The following is a 10,228-nucleotide window of genomic DNA, read 5'->3' as shown; positions in this document are numbered from 1 at the left end:
GCTCAGGAGCTCATGCGTTGAGCATCTGCTCCCTAGTGGTCAGTGCACATCATAGCTACTGGCCAGTTGATGCAGAAGAGTACACCATTTGACTGTTCTGAGCTCATATACTTGTTTAGTGACATAGAAAAGAATTCAGTGAGGCAAAAACTGACGTTTATCTTGCCTTTTATGACACCGTATGGCTTATTGAGGTTGGACCTTAGGAGTTCTGTTTCTCTAGGACTGAGAAATAGCCTCATCAGCAGCGTTTCTCTTCTGTGCTGGGACTGTTTCACCTCTACCCATCTGTGTTTTGCCTAAACCAGGGGTGGAAAACGTTCAGCCTTTGACTTCATTTGGTCTGGGCCTGCCAAGGCATTAGGGGCGAGTTAATTAAATATTTGACCAATATAGCAGGATACATTTTTAAAAATATACTTTTCATTGATTTCAGAGAGGAAGAGAGAGGGAGGGAGAGATAGAGACATCAATGATGAGAGAAAATCATTGATCAGCTGCCTCCTGCATGCCCCCTACTGGTAAGCGAGTCCATTTTGCAATTATATCATATGCCCTGATAGGGAATCAAACCATGATCTCCTGGTTCATAGATTGATGCTCAACCACTGAGCCACATAGACCGAACTAGCAGGCTAATTTTTTAGTTGACAATTTTGTATGGCCTGCAAATGATGTTATAAATATTCAAATGGCCCTTGGCAGAAAAAAGATTCCTTCCCTCTTCCCCCTTGGCCTATACTCACTACAAAAATTTTGTTTCCGGCCCTGGCTGGTGTGGCTCAATTTGTTGGTTCCTTTCCCCTGTATCAAAAGGTTGCCAGTTTAATTCTGGGCACCATTTCTCTCTCTTTTCTCCCTAATCCTTCTTCTTTCTCATATACATATATATATTGGCTACCAAAGCATTTTTTTTTTCCCTGTGGAATTTCACAGGCAGGGAAGAGAGCAGTGTCATTGGGTGAGTTACTAAATCTCTCTAATTCTGTATAATGAAGTCATTACTGCTCATAGCAATCCCAATGAGTTTCACCCACGTTTATTAAATGTGATAATGCCTTGGAGTTTCTGTGTGAGGTATAACTGTTATTTGTTTTGCTACTAAGATGGAATCAAAAGCTTAGGATATTTGTATGATTCTCTGGCTGACCAAACAGTAGCTTTGGTGTTGTTATCCAAATGAGGCTGAATTTAGGGTGGGAGAAAGAGAGAAAAAAGTGGGTCGAATCTGTGTGCCAACTCTTTGCAATAGAATTGCCCTTTTATTTTTGCATCTTATTTCTATTGGGACAAATCTCTTGTATGTTCCCCAGCAAGTAACTCACTTAATGAAAAAAAATATTTAAATGACTTCCCAAATTTATCACACATGAGTGCTTTTTCCTTAAGGAACTGCTGGCTGTGTAATGAGAATTGAGTTTACCTGGAAGCAGTAGTTCTCAATCTTCACTGGATATTAGAATCACCTGGAGAGATTTTTAAAAAAATCTCAATATCCATACTGTACCCTGAGCAAGTTAAATGGCACCAATTAATAGGATCTCTATTAATTCCAGTGGACAGCCAAATACTGAGCATCACTGCACTAAAAATGTAGTCTGGTCAGGACATTTTGGGGTTTTTTTTTTTTTTTCTTCTTCCCCAGTGAAGGTTCTCTTTTGGTGATGACTGCTTGCTTTAAAATTATTTATTTCTTTGCTTCATGTATAAACAGAAATCACACCCCAGATTTTCCAAACAGCTTTATTAAAGTATAATTGCTATGCAAAAACACTGCACTTACATAATACGTAATATTTGAAGAGTTTTGACGTATCACTCACCTAGGAACCAGAACCACAATCAAAGTAAGAAACAATCATTATCTCCAGAAATTTTCCTTAGTCCCTTTGGCCTTTTTTTTTTTTTTTTTTACTGGATACAGTGAACATTATTAATGGTACATAACAATGTAGGGCTGCCTAAGCCCCTCCCCTTCTTTAGGGGATCTAGGGTAGAAACTGTAGAGGTCAGGAGATTCTGTGTGTTGGGGGGTTGCTTTGGGGCAAGGGCTCTCCAGCATCTGAGAAGAGTCCTTTTTCATCCTCTTGCTGGAGCTGATGGTCCAGGGGGCTCCATAAGGTCCACCACCCTGTTGCTGTAGCCAAATTCATTGTCATACCGGGAAATGAGCTTAACAAAGTGGTCATTGAGAGTGATTGAAGGTGCTGGAGTGGGTGTCACTGTTAAAAGTCCCAGGAGACAACCTGGTCCTCAGTATAGCACAGGGTGCTCTGGAGGGGACCCTTTAATGCCTGCTTCACTACCTTCTTGATGTCATCGTATTTGGCAGCTTTCTCTAGGTGGCTGGTCAGATCTACAACTCACACACTGGGGACACGGAAGGCCATGCTGGTGAGCTTTCCATTCAGCCCACGGATGACTTGGCCCATAATATGGGCAGTGTTAGTCGAAGCAGGGAGGATGTTCTTGGAAGCCCCTCAGCCATCACACGACAGTTTCCTGGAGGGGCCATCCACGGTCTTCTGGGTGGTCGTGATGGCATGGACTGTGGTCATGAGTTCCTCCACGATGCCAGGGTTGTCATGGATGACCTTGGCCAGGGGGCAAAGCAGTTGGTGGTGCAGGAGGCATTGCTGACAATCTTGAGGGAGTTGTCATACTTGTCATGGTTCACACCCATCCCAAACCTGGGGGCATCCACAGAAGGGACAAAGGTGATGACCCTCTTGGCTTCACCCTGCAAGTAATCCCCAGTCTCATCCATAGCAGTGAGGATGCCATTTGATGTTGGTGGGATCCCACTCCCGGATGATGGATATGGACTCTCCATTGATGACAAGCTTCCCATTATCAGCCTTGACTGTGCCTTTAAATTTGCCGTGAGTAAAATCATATTGGAACATGTCGAGCATGTAGTTGTAGTTAAGAGCCTAAGGCTTAGTGTCCATATACCTGGATTTGAAACCTGGTTCAACCAATGACTGGCCTCTATCAATTAACTAGTGTTAGAAATGGGTTTTCCAGAAGCAGACATTGAGAAATTAGGTGAGCAGGATATTTAGGGATCAGCATATGTGACAGGAAGGGGAAACAAGCAAGACTGAGAGAGGGAGACATCAAATTCATGCAGGCTCCCCCTCCTATTGGGAAATCCTGGAACATATACCTGGTAAGAGCTTTGCCCTGGTGGGATCAGGCCTTTACACCCTTCTGTGATTACCTGATACGGGGCTCCCCTGGAAGGATGTGTCTTTGGGTAGGTTTGTTCTTTGCAGCTGAAGAAAACCCTGAAGTTGCTGACAGCTGGAGGAACAAAGCCTTCCTTAAAGGAGGATCTTTTTTATTTATTTTTTTTTATTTTTTATAAGTTTTTATTGTTCATATTATTACAAATGTTCCTTTCTCCCCCCCCCCCCCCCACCATTGCTCTCCTCCATCAGGTTCCCGCCCCACCCTCTGCCCTTTCCCCTCTCCCCATTGTCCTCATCCATAGGTGCACAGTTTATGTTCAGTCTCTTCCCACGCCCCCCTCTCCCCTTTTCCCCAAGAATCGTCAGTTCACTCCCCTTCCATACCTCTGATTCTATTATATTCAATAGTTAATATTGTTCATCAGATTTTTTAAATTTCCTTGGTTTTTAGATTCACTTGTTGATAGTTACGTATTTGTTGTTCATAATTTTTATCTTTGTTTACTTTCTCTTCTGAAAGAACCCCCTTCAGCAATTCATATAATTCTGGTTTGGCGGTGATGAACTCCTTTAGCTTTTTTTTATTAGTGAAGCTCTTTATCTGGCCTTCGATTCTGAGTGATAGCTTCGCTGGGTAGATTATTTTTGGCTGTAGGTTCTTGCTATTCATCACCTTGAATATTTCTTGCCATTCCCTTCTGGCCTGCATGGTTTCTGTTGAGAAGTCAGCTGACAATCGTATAGGTGCTCCTTTATAGATTACTACCTTCTTTGCTCTTGCTTCTTTTAATATTCTCTCTTTGTCTTTTGCTCTTGGAATTTTAATAATGATGTGTCTCGGTGTGGTCCTCTTTGGATTCCTTTTGTTTGGAGTTCTGTGCGCTTCCTGGACTTGAAAGTCTAATTCTTTCACCAGGTGGGGGAAGTTTTCTGTCACTATTTCTTTCAGTATGTTTTCGATATCTTGCTCTCTCTCATCTTCTGGGACCCCAATAATTCTGATGTTGGTTCGCTTGAAGTTGTCCCAGAGGTTTCTTACATTATCTTCAATTTTCTGGATTCTCTTGCCTTCTAGCTTCTGTGGAGGAGTGTCTTCTGGCTCTTTATGTTCCAAATCTTTGACTTGATTCTTGTGATCTTCCCTTCTGTTTTTAGGACTCTGTAAAATATTTTTTATTTCAGACAATGTATTCTTTATTTCTTGTTGATCCCTTATCATTTCTCGATGACTCCTTATTAATTCTAGTTGATCTCTTTTCATATCCTCATAGGCCTTATCCATCTTTTCTAGGAAATTCTTGAAAAACCTTATAAGCGTAGATTTGAACTCTATATCCAGACGCTTTTTGTCCTCCATTTCTTTCGTTTGTGATCTATTTTGTTGTCGCATTTCGCAGTTACAGATGGGACGGGGTTTCAGGGTGGAGCCTGCAGCTTTGGCTTCCGTCAGCCCCGCCCTATGCGGGTCCATCAGTGCTCGCTGCCGGCGCCTCTGAGAGAAAGGTGCCCTCGATTTTCACCTGCTGCCAAACAGTCTATGCTCTCCCACAATGAGCCCGGTATTGGGGTTCAGTTCAGTTGGAAGTAAAGTTGGAGGTGGCGTTCAGAGCTGTCTGGAGCCCCAGTCTCCTTGCCGTCAGGGCAATCCCACGGCACAGCCGACCGTCCCTTCTCTGTGTGCAATGTGCGCACCGCCGGGACCTCCTTTCGCCACTTCCCCAGGGTTCCGCCTTACAGCCCGGCTCCCTATGGCTGAGCCTGAGTCCCCGGGGTCTGGCTTAAAACTGGGGATCAGAGCAGTCGGTGGCCCAGCACAGTCGGAGTTTTATCTCCTTTCCGCTAGGGAACGCCCGTCAGGCACTCGGCCTCCCTCTTCTCTGGCTCCGTCCTCTCCGCGTGCCGCGTCTCCGTACCTTGGCTTTTCCAGCTCCTCCGCACCTCCTTCTGGTTTTCTCCTTGCTTCTCACTGTAGAATTTCCAGTCAGTCAACCTTCCTGTAGTTCTGGGCAATGTCCATTTTATATTTTAGTTGTATTTTATTGAAATTGTTGTGTGCGGCCGCGGCTAGGTGTTCACCTGGGCGCAGCCATCTTGGATCTCTCTAAAGGAGGATCTTAGTGGTGCATTTTTACCAGAGCTAGCAGACCCTTGCATGCCTTATTTGCTAAGAGGACATAATAGAATTTACGGGATGTTGTGGTGAGTAAATAGATTATTATACATAAAGTATTTAGAACAGGGGTGTGGGGATAAAAAGTATTCTCTTGATAGTTATGACTGATGATGATGAGGATGATAATGGTCACAATGCTATAGAATGTTTGAGCTCTAATGAGAGTTGGAGTTCATCTAATTAAATCTTTTTAAGATTTCAGCACATATCAGAATCTCTTGGAGGACTTGTTAAAATACAGATTGCTATGCTGTGCCCCCAGAGTCTCTGATTCAGTAGGTCTTGGATGGAGCTTGAGGATTTGTATTTCTAATAAGTTCCCATGTGATGCTGATGTGGCTGGTTTTGGTGACACACTTTGAGAACCACTGAACTAAACATTTTCTGTTTCAATTGAGGGCCACACAAGTAATGATTGGCCAATGACCTATAGTTAGATTATAACAGAAGGGGAATTCTATCTAGAATCAATATCCCAGTCTGCTGCCCTTTTCTCTGCCCTAGCACCTACTGTTATCATTGCAGCATTGAAATGACTTCCTTTTCTGAGCTACTACCATCCACCGAAGATACAAATGTTCTGTTTGTACTAAGACTTTTCTAATGTGACTAATAACATGTGTAACACCCGAATCAGACATTTGTTTCATAAATTCCTTCAGGTAATTACTTTTATAGAACAATTCCTGGTGGTACATTTCCCTTTTCTAGCACTCCTGGGGATATCTGAAATGAAAGACAGGCATTTTCTTTCTTTCTTTCTTTCTTTCTTTCTTTCTTTCTTTCTTTCTTTCTTTTTTTTGCTATCAAGTTTAATTAAGAAGTTTAATTAAGAGAAAATGCTATGTAGCATACATCAAACTTTAATGTAGTTTGCCAATGGAAGTCGTGAGAGTTCCGGGATCACCAGAGACTGGTGCTCATTCACATCACCTGCAGATATTGGAGTGCTGTTCCTTTCCTGGCACAGAGGCATGGGGACCTGCCTGCTTCTGGATTTATCTTCCCACCTTCCTGAGTTCTCCCCAGCAGATGTGACTTCCATCTCACCTCATGGCCCCACACACCTGGCCCACATACACTCCAAATCCTCTCCCCAGGGATCAACTGCACACACACACACACACACACACACACACACACACACACTCTCTCTCTCTCTCTCTCTCTCTCTCTCTCTCTCTCTCTCTCTCTCTCTCCTAGGCTCTTTGCAAGCAACAGGAACTGAGTCTTGGGTATAAACAACTGCATTTGCGACATTGTTATCTCCTCTGTCTGTTGACCAACAGCAAACCTCTTACTTGTTTAGGCTGCAATCTGACTATCTGCTGGGATGCTGTGTGGGCCTGGCAATCCTGAACCCCCTTGTCGTTCTGCATCCAGAGCTGGGCTGATTCTGCCAGTAGGAGGGGAATGGGATCATTGTCTGAGGATGTCGTCCTGTTTTTGCTTTGACATCTCGAGTGTCAAAGACTTCTTTTCATTTCTTTCCAGAGGGTCACGTTCACTTTACTTATTTACTTGTTTATTTTATTTTAAAAATATATTTTTATTGATTTCAGAGAAGAAAGGAGAGGAGAGAAAGATAGATATATCAATGATGAGAGAGAATCATCAACCAGCTGCCTCCTGCACACCCCACACTGGGATTGAGCTAGAAACCCAGGCAGGCATGTGCCCTGACTGGGAATTGAACCGGTGACCTCTCAGTGCATGGGACAACACTCAACCACTTCATTACGCTGGCCAGCACCTTCACTTCTTTTAGAATCACTCTTTCCTGACCTCTCTCCAAGGATCTCATGCAATAGCATAGTCCGCCCCTGGAGCTTCATTATGTAACATAACATGGGTCTTCCCAGTGAGCATGAAAGGAATGAACATCTGTTTAACTATTCAGCTTCTTATTTGAAGTAGAGCAGCTGGTAATTGAGGAATCAGAAGTCAAAACATTAACATGTGCTGGAGAGAATAATATTAGTGTCTCCATGGCTGTGGATGAATAGCAGTGACTTAAGTTTCAACAGACTCCTCCTTTCTCCTCCTGCCTCACCATATATTTAAAGAAATGACAACAGGACTGGCTGAATAATGTGCCAGGCCCAGTGCACAATGAAAATGCAGAGCTCCTACTCAAAAGTTATCAAGGACTTAAGACAGTGGAAGCAGAGTATTAGGCTAAGAGCGGCCCACTTCTGCACATGGGGCCTGTGCCACTGGCCGACTCCCCGGTGACAGTCAGCCTGAGACTCTGTGTGCCATTGGCTTCGGGGCCAAAGACTTCAAGTTAATTTCCCTTTTCTGATTTGTGTGTGATATCCAGCCAGACCTTTCTGCTTCTCACCTCACTTGCCTTGACTTTGGAGAACGCAGTGCTACTTTGGTGACTGGTCTTACATTGCAGCCTAAAAGGCCTTGAGGGCAGAATGTTCATCCATAGCATCATAATTATTCTGCAAGGGTGACAGTTGGAAACAAACTCCCAGGAATTAAGAATGAAAAGATAGAATAGGCTTATTAAGACAAAGGTCTGCTCGGACTCCATCTACCTAAAGCATGTAAAGGGATTTTTAAGTTCACCACCCCCCCCCCCTTTTATTGAATATATTAGGGTAACACTGCTTAACAAAATCATACAGATTTCAAGTGCACAATTCTACAGCGCAACATCTATACACTGCGTTGTGTGTTCACCACTCCAAGTCTCTGTCCATCACCATTTATGCCCCCTTTACCCTACTCTAGCACCCCCCCCCCCCCCAGCAATCACCACACTGTTGTCTGTGTTCATGTTTATTTTTTCTTTTTTTGCTCAATACTTCCAACCCCTTCCCCCCAGCTGTCTGCCTGCTCTCTCTCTCTGATTCCGTCTCTATTTTGCTTGTCAGTTCATTTTGATAATTGGATTCCACATATGAGGGAAATCACATGGTGCTTGTCTTTCTCTGACTGAATGCTTTCACTTAGCATAATGCTCTCCAGGTCCATCCATGCTGTCACAAAGTTAAGTTTATTTTTGAGCTGAGTTCACTGGGAAGACGTCAAGATCAGGACTGAAGGACTGATCCTATAAATGCAGCTGTGACCTAGATATAACTTTGAGCTGCTGTCTTGGGGCCCTGTACAGTGTGCCTCTTGATGGGAAAGAATAATTGATTGGTTTCCTTCTGCACATCCCATACTAGGAATTGAGCCCATAACCTGGGCATGTACACTGACACATGACCTCCTGGTTCATATGTAAGAGCTCAACCACTGAGCCAATTGGCCGGGATTTATGTCAGCTCTTTAGTAAAGCACATTGGAAATTCCCAAAGACAAGGGGAGAAGGAGGAACCATCCAGATGATATGAATGGCAGATGGTGAGCGTCCGCTTGCTCTCAGAGTGTCCAGGAGAGAGGCTGGATGCTGGCGTTTCTAAGATAGGTTCCTAAAGTTGAGCAGAGAAAAAAATAAAATAAAAACTGCTGATACAAGGCTGACTCAGTGGTTAAGCGCTGCAGTGCTTTGTTCTAGGACTTGCAGGATGTGTAGGTAGGAAACAATATCTCACTGTGTTTTATAAAATGGTGAAATTATTTACCTGAGATAGTGTATCTTGACTCCATTATCCCACCCACCAGTTATGTTTGTTGTCACTTTTTCCCCCTGAAGTAAAAAGCAGTCCATAGACGGTATGGATGTTCCTTACCCTCCTAATTTTAAGAAAATATTTGTATTGATTTCAGAGAAGAAGGGAGAGGGAGAGAGAGAGAGAGAAACATCAATGATGAGAGAGAATTATGGATCGCCTGGATGAGAGAGAATTATGGATCACCTGCCTCTTGCATGCCCTCCACTGGGGATCGTGACTGCAACCTGGGTGTGTGCCCTGACTGGGAATCAAACCTGTGATCTCCTAGTCCAAAAATCAATGCTCAACTACTGATCCACACTGGCCGGGCTACCCTGCTAATTTTAAAATAATTTTAAAAACTGTTTGATAGACACATATGTAATACCTTAATGAATAAATAAAAAATTTAAAGAAAAACTGTTTGATAGAAAGAAGACTATGTATAGAGCTGACTCAAGTGTTTCACAAGCTACTCACTAAAATAGAACTTCAAGTTTATTGCTTTTATAAATGTATAAATAGGAAGGAAGGAATAAAAGGCATGACATAATAGTTGGTTTGCCCATCTGAAATATTCTTCTTATTCTACTGAGTTATCCCAATTTTCCAGAATGAAAAACATGGAAAGGACGACCCAAGACATCTATGGAGGAGTTGGATGGAGAGGCTCAGAATGGAAGGTTCTCGACAATCAAAGGCAGCTCTCAAAAACAAAGTTTCTTCAGAGCAAACAAATCCTCTACTCCTTTTGTTTTCACCTCTAACATGGTTTCTTTCCTCAGCGGGCCCTCATTATTATTGGTTGAATGGTTGAATGAATAAAAAATAAACTTTGGAGTATTTGAATTGAATTACAATGTACTATGTCTCCCAATGCTTCAACAGCTAAACTATACTAGTATAGCAGGCTCCCAGGTGAGGGCTATGAGGGGCAAAACACTCCATAACCAGTTACTCTGGCCAACGTTGTCCGTCTATTTGCAATTTCAGTTCACTGGTTAGGTTTTAATTGCTGCAGTTTAGAGACTGACCCTACCATCTCAGCAAAGTCCACAGCCATCGGTAACCTATAAAAACAGAGCTGAGACAGCAGAGTGAGTATCCAGAAAGGAGGGGGACATAAAATGCTGGAGTTTTCCTTAAAAATGATATGTGGCATCATCATTGTGCAATGGGTTGTGCTATATCATAGCAGTTGTTTTATCCTAGCACTTCTATGGTTATTCTCTAGATTTAAATTTAGG

The 10,228-nt window shown here is 43.0% G+C and overlaps 1 pseudogene; it reads right to left on the bottom strand.

Annotated features, from left to right (window-relative positions):
- Positions 1-2,079: 2,079 nt before the first annotated feature.
- On the bottom strand, positions 2,080-2,924 carry LOC118711345 (annotated as a pseudogene).
- Positions 2,925-10,228: the final 7,304 nt, after the last annotated feature.

This window comes from Pipistrellus kuhlii, unplaced genomic scaffold (assembly GCF_014108245.1).
Source record: "Pipistrellus kuhlii isolate mPipKuh1 unplaced genomic scaffold, mPipKuh1.p scaffold_m20_p_8, whole genome shotgun sequence".
In the NCBI taxonomy this organism is placed as follows: Eukaryota; Metazoa; Chordata; class Mammalia; order Chiroptera; family Vespertilionidae; genus Pipistrellus; species Pipistrellus kuhlii.
The sequence above is the reverse complement of the archived record's forward strand: the minus strand, read 5'-3'. Positions and strand labels throughout refer to the sequence as shown.